A 17292-nucleotide genomic window follows, 5' to 3' on the forward strand; every position below is an offset into this window, starting at 1 on the left:
GATGTCGAGTAATGTGCTTTTGGATGGAGATATGACGGCGCTGGTGGCGGATTTTGGGATCGCGAGGCTGTTTAAAGGGGTGGGTGACGGTGGAGCCAATGGTGAGCTTCAGAGCTTGGCGTCTAATACTTCCACCTCTGGGCTTCTGCATGGTTCGGTTGGATATATTGCCCCTGGTAAGGTCTTACATTGCTTTAGTTTTTCTTTTTTTTCAATTAATATATATATATATATATATATCTTGTTATCATTTATTATCAAGTGTATATCCTAAATCAATCAGTTCTTCTTTCTCAACATAAGAAAATTTTGTGATTTACTTTGACTGGACAAATATAACATGGATAAAAAAAAATGATTCTAGTCATATTAACGCAACTAGTAGCAAATGTTTACTGCATTCCATTGAACGAGCGTCGATCATTATTGTGTATTCATGTGTTTGGCATCGATCTTTGGAGAACTATAAATGTTGCTTTGGCCATACATTCTTACTGATTTTTTTTAGAGAAACATAAACAATATTTTGAATGTGTTATTGCTGATTTTAAATATTTAGTTGCTGGTTTTATGTTTCAGGCACCCAAATGCAAATATTTTGATGTTCCAATGATCATTTAATTGTATATATATATATATATAAATGAAACCCTGGAGGCAATTTTATTGCTCAAATTTTAAAATCACAGGTTTTATGTGGGAGGGACCCACTAAAACTGTCAAAAATACATGTAACTGAACCCTAGGGTCACCACCCCTTGGTATAGAACTCAATACAAAAAAAAAATCTCCAAAAGATTTACAAGTATACCCAAAAAGTAAAAAAGATCTCCAAAATTTAGACAGCTCCACTTTGTCCCAGCCATGAGCCATGTTGGTTTCTAGCCATGCCATCAGGGGATCAAAACTGCAAAGCAGAAGCAGTAGACTAACCAGAAAGCTGTCAGCATGGTCAAAGAGACGAACAATACTTAAAACACGATAATATGGGAATTGCTATATGTGCTAAAATTTGCAAGTGAAAAATGAGGCCCCTTTGCTATCTTCCATCATCTTTCTGCATAAAGGGAGTGAGATTCCAAAACATAAAAAAGATATATTACTCCAAATCCGTTCCATATGAGCCTGATAAGTCACCCCTCTAAATTTAGAGGACCAGAGATTACAGCCCAGCAAAGACCACTTTCCATAAATAAGATACAAGGATTCAGAAAGAGATTCCCAAACCCAGCCGAAAAAACCCACAGAAAACAGCTGCAGCAAACAAAGAAACCTTCTCACCCACAAAAACAACTGAAAAATCTGGGCTCGCCAAGCTAGGCACAGAAAACCCAAAGGGTGGTTGCAAAGCCACACTCCTCCCATTAACCCAAACATACGATAAATACAGCACCTGCAACCCAGGTAAGCCCCAATGGAAAGAGCAACACAAGACCCAAGCTCAAAGGTGACCAAAAACATCCAAACGTACATAAGACCAACTAAGCTGAGAAAATAGAAGGTGCCCCAGGTAGAGCAAATTTTAGAAAACTCCCCCACCACATTGGTCATCAGAATATTAAAACAGACACTCCATCCAACAATAAAACCCTTCCAGCAGTTAAAAGGATAGTGCAGAAAGCCCAATTCATATGTAATGTATATGGGAATAGAACCAGAAAGCAGTCGGTAGTAGGGGTGTAAACGAGCCGAACACGAGCGAGCCAAGCTCAGCTCGTTTATATTTCGAGCTCAAAAAGTGTGTTCGTGTTCGGCTCGTTTGCTTAACGAGCCGAACACGAGCTGTTCACGAACAAAGATTCCTTTGAACAACCCTAATCATGTCGCCATAAGAAAATAAAGGTTTGAGCAAAATTTAAAAATTATTATTTATATTAAAGCATCATTTGAATCTAATTTAATAATTTTTATTTTATTTTCTTAATCAATATTTTAATTGATTATAAATCTATATATATAAACTTGATGAGTAGTATTTCGAGCCAAAACGAGCCGAACACGAACGAACACATCTTAAGTTCGTGTTCGGCTCGTTAACTTATCGAACGAAATTAACGACCCGAACACGAGCTGTTCGCGAACAACGAGCCGTTTTGACAGCCCTAGTCGGTAGTCAGATTGATAATACCAAACATCAGGAAGCAGAAAATAGAAAACGATAAAGCCAATAATTACTAGCCCACCAATAAATGTGGCAATTGTAAATTATCACCCTTAATTAATCTTCTCAGTTACCCACCCCCATATGTGAGACCCCCCATCTAGCCAACCAATTGGCCGACTTATTACCCTATCTGAAAGTGAAAACCCACTCCACATGTAATTGTAGCTTACTAATCACAACCAAAATCGTGTGTAATACAGATAATATATTCCTTGGGCCTCATTTCCAGCAAAATATGTTTCCAGCCAGCATGTTGTATACAAAATAATGCTAATAAAACTTCCCAGCCTTCAGCTTCAAGAGGGGAGTTAGCCATAACAGGGGAGAAAAAATAGCCCTTGTAATTCCCAAGCCTATACCTAAAAAGCCCCCCTACACCAGCTCTAAAAGAACACCAGCTCCCATCCACATTAGCCTTGATCCACCCATGAGAAGGTGGGATCCATCTAACCGACCTAATAGCAGGGACCACTCCATCAGACATTGGAGTCCTTTCAAGAAAATAATGCTTAACAAAATTTGTGACCATGATTATAGAGAGATAGGAAAGAATATTAGCAATAACATTTTGGTGTTTAAAGTGTTCCCCCTTATGCTTAGAAGCATTTCGAGCCATCCACAGAAACAACATTACTACGTATGGGAGGAAAGCGAAAATATGTTTTGTAGAAAACCCCTCCACCCAAAAGAAGAGTCATTCCTCTACATCCCTCCAAACAACAGGGATTCTTCTATGGAAGAACTTCCCAAAAAAATCCCAAACCAACATCGAAGCAGAGCATTAGGTATAAATGGTTTATGGACTCCTGCTCCACCTTACATGAATAGCATTGAGAGGCACCTCTCAATCCTTTAAGCTTCAGCATATCTTCATAAAGAAGTAATTTATGAAAATGTCTCCAAAGGAAAAAACTCATAGAAGCAGAAAGAATTTTGCCCCATAAGTGTAACGACTAGTCTACTTTTGAAAATGATAAATATCTTCATAAAGAGCTTTAGAATAGGAGACGTGATTTGAAAGTTTGAGAATGAAGGAATCCTTTCTCAAAATTTATTGGGTTCTTGTCAAAAGCCTCAGTTGTGTGGCCCACCACCTCCCTAAGAAGGTCGAAATCCAAGGGCCCCCCTTTCCAAAAATCAGAGACTAAAGCCGCTTCATGATTCTCCCAGCCCGGTAAGCCATCTGTATTAAATTCCGTCCACTGGTCCTTCCATAACGACACTTGTCCTTTACCAATATCCCAAAAAATTTAGTTAGCAGCAGTAGCCCATGCATTAATCAAGGACTTCCAAATTTTTGAGTCTCGCACTTCCCAAGACACAGATGTAGGATGAGAAAGATAACATATTTTTCCATCATATAATTAGACCATATAGAGCCCCCTCTTCTGAGTTTAAACCGGACTTTTATAAAATTAATATTTGCAAAATGATGGAGCTCTTTAAGCCCTAAACCACCAACAGTTAAAGGTTCACAAACCTTTTTCCAGTTAGCCCAGATCCTGCAAGACAAAGAACCTGCCCAAAGAAATTTGTCAAAATATTTTTCAAGCATCACTTGAGTGCTGGCCTGGAGTATGAGCACCTGCAGAGCATAGAGAGGGAGAGCATTAAGTACACTTCTAATCAAAGTAATTCTGCCACCAAAAGATAAGAAATTGTTCCTCCAATCAAGAATTATAGTTTTCACATTTTCCACCATAGAATCCATTTGAGACTGTTTCATTCTACCCCCCAGGAGATGAACACCTGGACATTTGATTGGAAGAGATGAAAAGCACAACCTGTGGTGTTGCAAATCCACCTAGCCATCTCTTTATTTACCTTCTTCCCCAAAATAATGCAACATTTCTTTTTATTTAAATACCAAACCAGAGACTTTTTGAAAAATATCCCAAGTATGATAAAGTAAAGAAACAACCTTCTTACTAGCATTGGAGAAACCGATAGCATCATCATCATATGCAAGGTGGCTAATAAGTCTTTTAACCTTAAGAGAGTAAGCCATATATGGGTTAGCAGATTGCACCCTATTCAATAACATAGAAAAGTAATCAAAAGTCAGAATAAATATAGTAGGGGACAAGGGGTCTCTATGTTTAATACCCCTATTTGCAGAGAAAAACCCATAAGATGAACCATTCACCAAGATGTTGTAGTTGTTGCATTCTTTCTAACCATTTCTAAGTAAAAGACAGAAACTAAGGTTAAAACCTTTAGCTTTCAATATATTTATAATGAAATCCTAACAAACAGTATCATAGGTTTTTTAAATGTCCATATATATCTGTATATATACATATTGAAATATAATTATTATGTTTTTTTTTTATGTTCAGTGCTATCCTTAGATTATTAAATCATTAGAATGTTTATATATGTTTGTTAATTTCGTCATATTGTTTAATAGTTTAATTAATTGTATTAGAAAAAGTTTGTGATATGGAAAATTAATGACATGAATTATAACAATATTCTCATTCTAATATAAAGAATATCAAAAAAAAAAATTTATTTTATTTTTTTATTAGACACATGTTTTGATGTTCATTATGACAAAAGTTGAAACTTCAATGTAGAAGTTAAAGTTCTAGTTTGATATGAATATGGTGAAAGTTAATTTATATATAAATTTCGTATGGTGCGTGCACTCACCTTATGCTATGATTTTATTTTTCTTAAAATAAATCTTTATCAATATTGGAGATTAATAGTTGACAATAATAGGATTTACAAATAGTTCTTTATATAACTTTCTTATATGCAATATTGGAGTTAGAAATTTTTCATAAGAGTGGAAGGAAGCTTTTATCCAAAATATAAATATTATAATTATCTATAATGTTCGTATGTGCGGGCAGATGTTGAGATTCGAGCACAGTCACTCTCCACAAATTTACATAATGACATGCTCAAATCTCAAAGATTGGCCCGCACATAGGAATAACTGCACCTAATATTTATTCGTAAATTTTTTTTTCAAAATTTTACATATTTTCTATTTTTAATCTTCCTTGCAGAATATGGATTGGGAGGCCATCCATCCACACAAGGAGATGTTTACAGTTTCGGAGTCTTAATCCTGGAGATTATCACCGGAACACGTCCTACAGACATTGTCGCCCACGAAGCTCACAACCTCCATGAATGGGTTAAGAATCATTATCCAAACAATATTGAATCCATAATCTCCAAAGAACTAACCTTAAACTTACCCTCACAAGCCCAACCAGATCCCTTCTATCACAAGGAGCTAAAGAGAACTGTGATCTCAGAACTAGTGGAATTGGGGCTCGTTTGCACCCAGTATTCCCCCTCGATGCGTCCCACCATGATCGAAGTGGCCCATGAGATGGCTATTTTAAAGCAAGATATATCAAGGCTTGCGGCTGTTGACTCTTCACCAACTTGGCCAAATTCTTCTTCTGATTGTTAATTAATGATTTATAGTTTAATTATAATGATGTTTGTACAAAGCACGCGCTTGTATAGTTGACAGCTAGCTAGCCTGCATTTGTCATTTGATTGTTGGGGTTTATCATGTTTAAATTCTTTTTAGTTTTCAATTAGTTAATGTAGAGATCACTTTGATCGATTCTTCGATTGTTAAGGGTTTATCCAGTTTGTTTATGTGATTATTTAATTAAGCCTGTAGATTAGTTTGGTAATCACTCACTTAGGATATTAAAAAGTATTTGACTGGTAAATGGTAGTGGTCTTAAGAAAACGTATATGGGTTTTTTTAAGAACTTATTTTGGTTTTTCTTTGCTTTGTTAATGTATATAGAAAATTATTAATTTCATAAGAATAAAAATACGAGATTATGGTATGCTTAATCTTATCATCATGAGTTGTATGTAGGTTCAACCCAATTGTGTTTGGGTGAATGGTAGATTAATTATTGCATGAGATTATTCATTTCCTCACTCAAATCATTGTTTTAAATAGCATCTCAAAAATGCTAGAAGAATAAAACACATTAAAGGTGATCTATGTTGAGCCAAGTATATTAATAGATGAATTCTCAAATTAAAAGTTTAAGCATATATATGAGGATTAAACGATGATTTCATTGTAAATCCATCCCAAATATATATTAAGTGGTCACTAATCAATTACTTTCTATCATAAATTTAAACATTCATCACAAGTAGGGGGTGATTTGAAATGCCAACTTAATCTGAACTCGAATTGAAAGATTGGGTTCGGGTTAAAATACTAACCAAATTAATTTTTTTGGTCGGGTTCGAGTTAACCGAGCAATCCAAAATTAAATTGAAACTGACTCGCTAACCAGGCATTGAGATGAAATCGACTAGCAAACTTGAAATCGGCTTAAAATTGAATTGAAACTGACTCGCTAACAAGACATTGAGATGAAATCGAACCACCAACTTGAAATCGACTTGATAGACTCGAATCGACAAAAATTTGACCTGAATAGTTGTTATGTCTTATGTTAATTAAAGGGTTATGTGGGTCATATTCAGGTCATCAAATTAAAAACAGGTCGGTTCGAGTCAAGCTGTTTCAAGTCGGGCCTATTTAGGGTCAAACCCGATTTGACAATCCTAATCACAAGAAAAAGAAAATATGTTGTCCCATAAATTACCTCATACGCGATAGATGATTCCATGCATATTTTTTAATGTTTTTAGAAAATAAAATCATTCTACCTTGAAATTTATAGTCTATATATATCACCCATATACTCAGATTGACATTGTTATAAATGATAGAGGATACGTCATCAACAGAATTTGCATTTGGCATGAATCTCGATGCAATTACCACCGATCTTGGAGCATTTTTTGAGTAAAAAAAATTCAAACTCCAATTAAAAATCATTCAAAATTTTGATTTTAACAAACTGTCAAAATAACTTGCTCGATGAGACAAACACAATGACGCTAAAAGTTGGTCCAATCCGAGTCAAATTAAGTTCAGATCGAGCGGTTAAGCTATTTTTTAAAGCTTCTAACGCACAATTAGAAGGTTAAACGGATTTCAAATTAAACCTAATTATAGTCAAATTGAGCGTATTTACAAGACGAATCAAACGAGCCCAAGATCACTAAATACTAACTTTATTAAGACACTAAAATGTTCACAAAATATTGTTTAATTGAGGGAATCTTTCCAAGTTGTTCAATGGAATAGCCTGAATTCCTAATTTATTTGTAGGGATGCATCTACCAGACTCTATAAATAGCACCATTCCTTTCATGAAGGAGGGCTAGACCTTAAACTAGAGGAAGACTAGACCTTGAAGGAGAAGGAGATGAGGTTCATTGTTCTAGAATGAAGGTCCAACGAATGTTGTTTAATCCTCCAGCTGCCAACCTCCAACAACCACCGTTTGCTGGTCGTTGTTGACCACCAGCCTTACTCGTTGCAATGAATCTCATTGATGAATCACAACATGTGTTATGGAATTTTAGCGTATGTTATAGAGCAGTAAAGCACACAATGAAGCAACACATCATCATCCTAAAAACCGTATAGTGATGCACCTCTAAGACAATGCACTGAAGTTGTAGTAAGTGCTCCCAATTATAGTAACTCTCGGTCGTTGTGTAAAAATATTGTACCTTAAGGAACTGTGTAGTTCTTTTCTATCCTTGGGACAAGAACCTGTAGATGTACTCACAAAATCATGGTGAATTTTTCTAAGTGGGCTAAACCACATAATTTTTTCTCTTTTCATGTTTTTCATGTATTTTTTATGTTTCTACCTGTCACTTTAATTACCTGGATGTGTATTAAATTTTTGTACAACACTAAAACGCTAAATAATCACTCTACCGTCACTGATCTTTTGACATACATCAATTTGATGTCGTCTATGGAAAGAAAAAGACTTGTGAAAGTTGTTGAGTAGCCATTATACACAACATTAATAAAAACATAGCAACCACCGCTGACATCTACCATTCCAGATGACAATCATGTAGTCAAGAACGTCAAGCCTCTGTCACTTCTCACCTTGAAAGACATTAATCTGCCGCAAAGGGGAATCAGTTCGCTCTTTGGAGGATTAAGTACATGGGATGGAGAGGTCTCAACATGAGATCCTTCAGATCCTACGTGAGGCCCGAAAACATGCTTGCATAGTAGGATGGGCTTTACTTACCACCAATTCAGTAGCCAATAAGAAATACATCGTTTTAGCATGCTCGTACTGAGCTCCCTCCTTACGATGGAAACCACTGCAGGACGCCAACCTCCTCGATACTATGATATCCACTCACCTGCCTAGCGCGACTAGGCCAACATTCACTCTCGAACGTCCATGGAAAACTTGGTCCAACCACACCTTTCTATTGCTTCTAAAAGCTTAATTCATGGTGAGCTATGCCGCCTGGTTGTAGAAGAATTCTCTCTGGGGGATAAGGACCACTTTCCCGCTCATTACAACATTCAAGAGTCTTCACCCTTTGCTAAGGTAGTCTTTGAAAAACCCATCCCAGTGGATTTCAAGCACCCAAACATTATTGAAATATCGTGTACATTTAATGCTCCTTTGATACGCTTCTCTGTCACGTGTTCTCTATCATTCTCAAGGATCAAGCTCGCACCTGGCTCTACTTACTCGTGGGGGGCACTATCAACACCTTCAACAAGCTTGCTAAGCTATTCATAGAGTAACTCATAAAACAGGAGGATCGTAAAAATTCATCCCATCTCTCGAGAATTTATCATAATGAGAGAGAGTCACTCACGGACTACTTCTGTAGTATTTCCACTGAAGCTCGTCAGATTTCAAGGGTGGATATGGAGTTGCTGAGAGGAGTATCCTTAGAGGACTTCACTATGGACTTTTCTACTCAACATTGATGCGAGAGAAGGTCTACCCTTATGTTGGCCTTGTTCATCATTTCAAAGCTTAAAACAATGTAGATGATGCCTTCAACACACACTAGGAGAAGCTCGAGTGATTTGGGGTCAAGCGTAAGAATACTCGGGTTATACAAATTAAGGCTCACAAAGAAGAAAGTCTAAGCAATAATGTAATGATGATCTCCCTCTTCTGCCTGCAAACCACCAACGGGAGCATCGACCGAAGGAAAATTATACACCACTCAACACGTTATGTGTTGACATTCTAATGGTTAATAGGGATGAAGAGTCCATCAAGTAGCCGCACCCTTTTAAACCCAACTCTGGGAATCACGAACAATATTGTCACTTCCACCGGAGTTGTGATCACACCATCAAAGCATGCAAGCAGCTTAAAAAAAAATTGAGAGACTAATTTGATAGGGTACTTAGGTTGATTTGTGCAAGATAAGCCCACTAGTATAGAGAATGCTCCAACTAGAAGGCAACAAACACAAAAGAAACAATATGGGAGTCACCAAATTGTTAATGAAATTTAAATAATTACCGAAGGCCCATTGTTGTTTCATCAAGTATTCATCACCAAACCTGAAGAATCAATGTAAGAGAAACTGCACTTCGAGCCCATCAGCTTTGATGAGTTCAATTTGGAGGGGTTCCAAGTCCCTCACCAAGACCTTCTCATCGACATTACAGGAACTGACGAATCTTGCTACAATGTGAAGAGGATCATGATTGAGAACAACTCTATCACGTCTTGTTCTCCTCAACATTCCTTATTTTGGGTTTGATAAGAGAGAAACTGCAACCTATATTCGGGCCATTTGATGGGTTCGATATTCGACTAGTAAGAGTCAAAGGAATGATCAATCTTCCTGTCACAATAAAAGAATTTTCTCGACAGATGACTCACTCCATCCAATTAATCATCGTTAGGTAAAAATCGACATATAACTATCTTCAAGAGGACCCTTCAGTCTATCTTCCACATCATTACTTATGTGCCACACCTCAAGCTAAAGTTACCAACCACTACATGGATTATTGTTGTGCATGAACATCAACAGATAACATAATTATGCTAGCTTAGGCAAGCCCAACCATGCTCATCAGTGATGCTCAACATTAAAAACTTCAATCTCTAAGATGAAGATGTCTCCCAATGAGCTTCTCTCGTAGAAGACTTGATCCATGCTCCACTATCAAGCAATCATCCCTAAAAAATGGACCAACTTAGTTCCTTAATCTCTAATGAGCAAAGATCAAAGTACACAGATCTTCTCTAAAGAAACCATGAAATCCTTGCTTGAACACCAGTGGATATACTTGGAATCTACCCAAAAGAAATCAATCACTCCTTAAAGGTGGATCCAAATTTCAAATCACTCTTTCGATATAAGATATTTTTTTTCTTTTCAGATCACCTGCAAGCAATTGAACAAGAAGTTAGCAAGCCTTTAGAAGCTAGGTTCATAGGAGAGGTGCACCACCCTGTATGATTAGCAAATTTCATGATTATTAAAAAAGCTAGCAAAGCTTGGAGGTAGTGTGTTGACCACACTTACCTCAATAAGGTTTGCCTAAAGGACATTTTTTTCTTCTTTCACATAGGTAAGCTTATTGTGATAACATTAGAACACCAAATACTTGGTTTCTCAAATGCTTATTCAATGAATAATTAGATAAAGATGGATCCAAGAGACGAGGATGCGCCTCCTACCAAACAAGGGTACTATCAGGTCATCTCGTTTGGGTTGAAGAATATTGGCCCAACCTACCAACACTTCATGAACAAAGCCTTCGAAGATCTCCTCGAGCATATGATGGAATTGCACATTGATGACATCCTAACAAAAATCCTAAAGGCATCCCAACATGTCTCTTATTTAGAAGAATGCTTCCAACTTCTCATCGTTATAACATATGCTTCAACCCAGCTACATGCGCCTTCAGAGTCACATCAAGAAAATTCATGGGTTTCATGGTCACTCATCATGGGATCGAGTGAATCCTAAGAAGATCAAGACAATAAGAGACAAGGTGCTCCCAAGAAACATTAAGGTGTAATGCTTGAACGGACGTACATCCGCCATATCATGTTTCTTAGCTCACACTGGGGATAAGTACCTACCATTCTTCAATATATTAAGATACCTCAAGACATTGGTTTCTAGTGAACATAAGAATTTTAGATTGCTTTCAAGCAATTCAAAAGGTACTTGCCTTGCTACGTTTCTTTTCAAAGATTGTCCAAGGATAGATGTTATATATATACTTGGTTGTTTAGCCACATGCTATAAGATCTAGCCTAGTGAGGGAAGAAAAGCTTATTCAATGGCTCGTCTACTAAATTAGCAAGATTCTCTTCAATATATATAAAGAGTTGTTACTTAAAAAAGGCTGGGGATAAGTACCTACCATTCTTCAATATATTGAGATACCTCAAGACACTGGTTTCTAGTGAACATAAGAATGTCAGACTGCTTTCAAGCAGTTCAAGAGGTACTTGCCTTGCTATCTTCCTTTTCAAAGATTGTCCAAGGATAGATGTTATATATCTACCTGGTTGTTTAGCCTCCCGCTATAAGATCTACCATAATGAGGGAAGAAAAGCTAATTCAATGGCTCGTCTACTAAATTAGCAAGATTCTCTTCAATATATATAAAGAGTTGTTACTTATTGGTAAACAAGACTGTGTTATTCAAGATATTTTTAGCTCGAAGGCTATATATATACTTCCAGGCCCACCCCATTAGCACTACACGCAACGCCCTCTAAAGGTCATTTTATAAAGGCCAGAAGCATTATAAAGATTAGTTAAATGATCAATGAAATTGGGACAGTTTGGCATTCTCTACGTACCCCAACTAGACGTAAAGTAATAAGTATTGGATGACTTTGTAGTTGAGCATACCATACCTACGTCTGACAAGTAGCCCATTTCTCCCCCGATGTTAGCTCATTAGACCTTGTATATTAACAAAGCATCTGGAAGCTCAGAAGTTGGTGTTGGGATACTGCCCATCTCCATAAAACAAGACATTTCAGAGTATAAACTCTACTTGAAACCTTTAGTCACCAAAAATATTAATGAATATAAAGCCCTCGTCATTGGATTGAAACTCACCGTCGATTGTGAGGTGCAAAACTTGAACATCCACACTACCTTTCAGATTATCGCATTCTAATAGAAGGAATTTTGATGCCCAAAACTTGTCGTTGGTGCAAGTTCTCAGTCTGGTAAAACACTTTTTTTCTCATCAAAGAGTATTAGATCATCCACCTATTTCCAAAGCATAACACCTGAGTTTATGCCCTCTCCAAGCTTGTGATCTCAATTTTTGGAGGCCTCTTCAAAAGAAAGCACATCAAAGAGACACATTTTGCTAGCATATTGGGCCTCTGAGTGATACAATCTATTGACGAGAAGAGCTTTCTTAGATGAATTCCATAATTTCCTTTCTGCAAGATGGAAAGTTGTGCGTTGATGTTATCGCGTTAATTCACCTTTGATGTATGGTTGCCAACCTCATCATTATTAGGAATTACTATATAAGAAGATAATTGTTGTTTCACAACTTTAATGTCTTCCACCATCATGACTACGCTCTACGTGAGGTTCCTTTTGGGATATCTTGGTAGCACCTTGGAGGTAGAGTTATCAACATCAAGATATCGAGGCAATCATTTTATTGGCATACGATCAAGCAAGCTGCAATGGGATCCATACAAAAATGCAAAAGTTGTCAGCTACACTTTCACCTCATGCATGCACTACCAGTAGAACTCACATCCCTCCTAAGCCCTTGGACTTTTGCCCAATAAGACGTAGACGTCATGGGACTGTTTATGATTGTCATCAGATAATGAAAGTTCATCATCTTAGTTGTTGATTACTTTACTAAGTGGGTGGAAGCTGATCTGCTTGTCAAGATCACTATAGTAATGTCAAATAATTTGTCTGGAAGTACATCCTTTGTCACTTTGATCTTCTCAAAAATATTATCACCGATAATGAGACTTAATATCTAGGAAATTCTTCACATCTTTTTGCAAGTATCTCCACATCCAACTGTTGCAAAAAGTCGTAGCTCGTCCTCAAATGAACAGGCAAACACAAGTGACCAATCAGATCATACTCAAAGACTTGAAAGACTTGCCTTGATAAAGCTAGGGGGAAGTGGATTAAAGAGCTCCACAGTGTCCTCCGGCTTACTGCACCACCTCACAAACTCTAACTGAGTAGACGCCTTACAACCTGTGCTTCAACAGATAGGCTATCTTTCTGATTGACATAGGGCTCCCAAATCCTTGAGCCATTAACACGGACGACAATGAGAAGAAATTAGCAAGACTTCTTCCCAGAAACATGTGATGTGGCACACTTCAGAGTTACTTTCTACCATCAGAGGATGGCCCGTCACTTCAACATCAAACCTCAACCTATCTTCATTAGTGATTTTGTGTTGTGCAATCTTGAAGTAGTTGGTTGTGGCCAACAACGCAACAAACTATCCCCCTTTGGGGAGGGTCACTATACCATCACTAACATGATCAAGCCTGAAACCTTCAAGCTTAAATATTTGGAGAGGAAGAAACTGCCTCAAACCTCAAATAGAGAATCCCTGCAAGTAATACATGTGACTGTCCAATCATGTTGTCTTTATTTTGCTTCTATTGTTCTTTTCCTTTGTTTTCCATTCTTAGTCGTTGTATTTTTACACTTTACTTTATTTCCCTAAGAGCGTCAATGTACTTATGTTCTATTAAATGAATATGATTCTTCTTTTATTTTATTTATACAAACGACACATTCAGGGAACAAAATAGTTTAATTATGAACCAATTCAAACGCTTGACCCAAAATTGTGTAACTTTAGTTATATTTTAGTCAATCACGATCAATCCAAAGAGTTTCGATTCAACCTCTTCTTTACGATTTAATATCGTTGAGCCTCACTCCGATACACAACCCCAGATAGGTTAAAAGTCCTTGGTGAACTGCACCTAACGCCCTCAACATAGGTTAATTAAGCGAGCAACACTCCAACTAGTAACCTCAGGTGGGTTAAACCTTAGTGGACTTCAGTTAGACTCTTTTTTAAGGGTTAAAATCATCAAGTGATACCCGGATGCATAGCACTAATAAAGTCAAAAGCCACTGATGGAAACCTTCATATAAATTAGAAGCTCAGACCAGCATCTCAGACACAAAAAAAGTGAGGCTGATGTAATCATTAGCTTGCTTGACAATAAATGAGTGCAAAAAGAAGAAGGAAGCACTTGGGGGGGCAAATCGCCAAAAAATAAAAATCACTAAATAATATCACCAACAACTACATCAACTTGACTCACCTAAATAAGTATTACATGTAAGGAAAGCAGAAAGAAAAAAAGAACTACATTAGTCCTACTCAAACGACATAACATAGATGAACATGATACGAAATAGAAAAAAAGTAGAAGGCTACTTGACGTCACTATTCTCCTCCACTTCCTTGTCACTAGAGAACCCTTCTTCAACTTGCTCTTAATATCATCACCGTCAGAATATGAATGAGAGTCTTTTGAAGCCAGGCTAGGGGTAAGTTCATTTATGTCTACTCATGTCCGACATTTCACTATTGGGGCTCCATTCAGGAAGCCCAAGCTGAATCCTTCCTGGAAGAAACATTTTCGTTACTCTTTCACCAGAACGTCAAGCATCTGGTTGTATCCTCATGAATAGGATCTCAAAGGATGGAGTTGAACTCATTCTAGTTTCTGAAGTCCTCCACAAATCTCTACTCAACTCCAACAGTGTCGATTAACTTCTCGGACCTCCTCCTTAAAAGCTTACATCATTGATCTCATGGCCTTTGGGCTCTTGTTGCTTTGACTGAGGTTAGCTCATGCCTTCACCAACTCGTCCCGAGTCCTCTCCAGATCCTGACGTTGCAACAAGAAGGAAGTCGCTATCGAGGGTAGCTTTGTCATGTGCTATGTCAATTAAGATTTTAATGGCACAACTCTCTCAGCTCTGAAATTGTATCAGCGCTTGTACTCGACTTAGAGGAACTTGATCTTGATGAACTAAGAGTTCCACTATCTCAACGAAAGGCTAAGCCCCATCTACAGTCCCATCATTTTATCCATATGAAAAAATAGTTTGATGTCAAACATATGAAAGAAATATGTAGCAACAAAAGATGAGAAAAACTCACAAAGTCCTTGGCCACATGGAACACGGCGCATGGATGAGCCAATATATTCTCCGAGATGTGAATCTTTGAAAGAATGGGAAAAGGCCTCCTTACCTCTTCCCTTCGCTTGCTCTGTTTTTGAGAAAGTATCTCACAATCATTGCACGGTGGGAGCTACTTTGAAGGTGCTACAAGAGCTGCACTGAGTATCTCTTCTCAGATTTCTTCAACATAAGTGCAAGAGATCACTCAGAATGAAAGGGGAGTCCGATCTTGAATAGGAATTCCTTTCTTATTAATTCATGGACATTTTATACCTCGAGCTATATCTTGTTGAAATCCTAAAATTTGAGCATTCGTAGTTTTTTTTTTTTTTTTTTGTGATCTGGGGAGAAATATGTAACTATTGCAGCTTCCACCATTTTTCGTGAAATCTTAAATCATTGTGTGCAAGAAAAAATCATAAATACTAGTGTCTTGCTAGATCCTTTGTGCAACAATCCAATCGCTTGCTTTTGAAAGACACACAACCATGTGTGTTACTAGTAAATCCTCCCAACCGTACTAAAATCCCAAGCGTTAACTTAAACTTGTGTTTTCTGTAAAGGGCGACAAGTTTGATGACAATTGCCACCACATTATAAGAAGTTGTGAGATACAAACACTAATAGATTTTAGAATATCAATTAGCATAGTTGATGACAAAAGTTGTGAGCCAAACCGCAACGTTACCCTGCAAATGGCAATGTGTCCAAGGGAAGTAGAGTAGGCTCGATTAGCTAGAGCATAAATATTCACTGCCGTCTCGGTCGGGAAGTAAAATTTCTTTCAAAATAATATCAAATCAGCCTCAAATAGAGTCTACTGCACCTCCTCGAGAATCTAAATCTTCCTTTCATTTTCAAGGAGGCGGGGTTCCCCATAAGTCGATATCTAGTAAAATAGAAAATCTCCTCTGAAAACTGTAACAAGAGCATAGAAAAATCTCTTCCACAATGCCCAAATTTTTTTCTTCTCGTTTGGCATGAAAAATCCTCTCCAAAATGCATGACTGCGAGAATGGAAAATGCACTCTAGAATACACGGATGTGAGATTGGAGATCCCCTCCGAAATGCATGGCTAGGAGAATCCAATTTGTAATCCTCTTGCTGGCCTATTTATAGAATTAAAATGACCCAAAAAATAAATAAATAAAATACTAAAAACTGTCCAAATAGTTTGTCTATTGAATCCCCACGTGAACAATCTGATTTCGTGCAATCAAACTGTTCAAACGCAGGATCCAAGTGTTTCCATACCTGCAGCACAGCACATCATCCCACACACATTGGATCGCTAACGTGGCTACCATACTGACATGCAGTTTAATGTCTGTAGCACTGTAGCATGTTGGATCGTCCCACACACATCGAATCGCTGAAGTGGAAGCCCGTTCTGCCAACCGGACGCGAGCCATGGTTATGCATAATATGCTAACTCGAGCTCACTCCAGTGGGATAGCATTCGAGGCCTCATTGGCCGCTCTACCGGGCATTGCGACTGAATTTGCGATCAAGCGGGACACATTCAAGACCGCTCTAGTCCCTTGGGCCAGCAACCCAGACACGACTGATTAGAACTAAGCATCGACCCAGGCCGAATCTATCAACAAGCAACATACCCAACCCGCAAAAATAGAAGTATATACATACATACATATATATATACATACATACATATATATATGTGTGTGTGTGTGTGTGTGTGTGTGTGTGTGGAGGTCAGGAGACTCAAACCCACGATCTTAGAAAAGGTAAACCACTCACCTTCCAACCGGGCTATTTGCTTCTTTTAAACACACACAAATATGTACTTAAAAAGAAAGAAGAAAAAGAAAAAAAAATTCCGAACTTATGATATTTTAGAAAGATGAAGCTAGTTTCACTCGAAAATAGGTTCACAACTGATACATCATTAATAAAATTTATCATTTGGCATAAATCGCGAGGCGATCAACATAGATCTCTAAGTATTTTTTGTAAGAAATGTTCAAACTCCAATTAATAAACATTCATAACTCTAATTTCAACAAACTTATAATAAAAATGATTTGCTTGAGAAGAT

This window comes from Phalaenopsis equestris, unplaced genomic scaffold (genome assembly GCF_001263595.1).
Source record: "Phalaenopsis equestris unplaced genomic scaffold, ASM126359v1 Scaffold000002, whole genome shotgun sequence".
Lineage (NCBI taxonomy): Eukaryota > Viridiplantae > Streptophyta > Magnoliopsida > Asparagales > Orchidaceae > Phalaenopsis > Phalaenopsis equestris.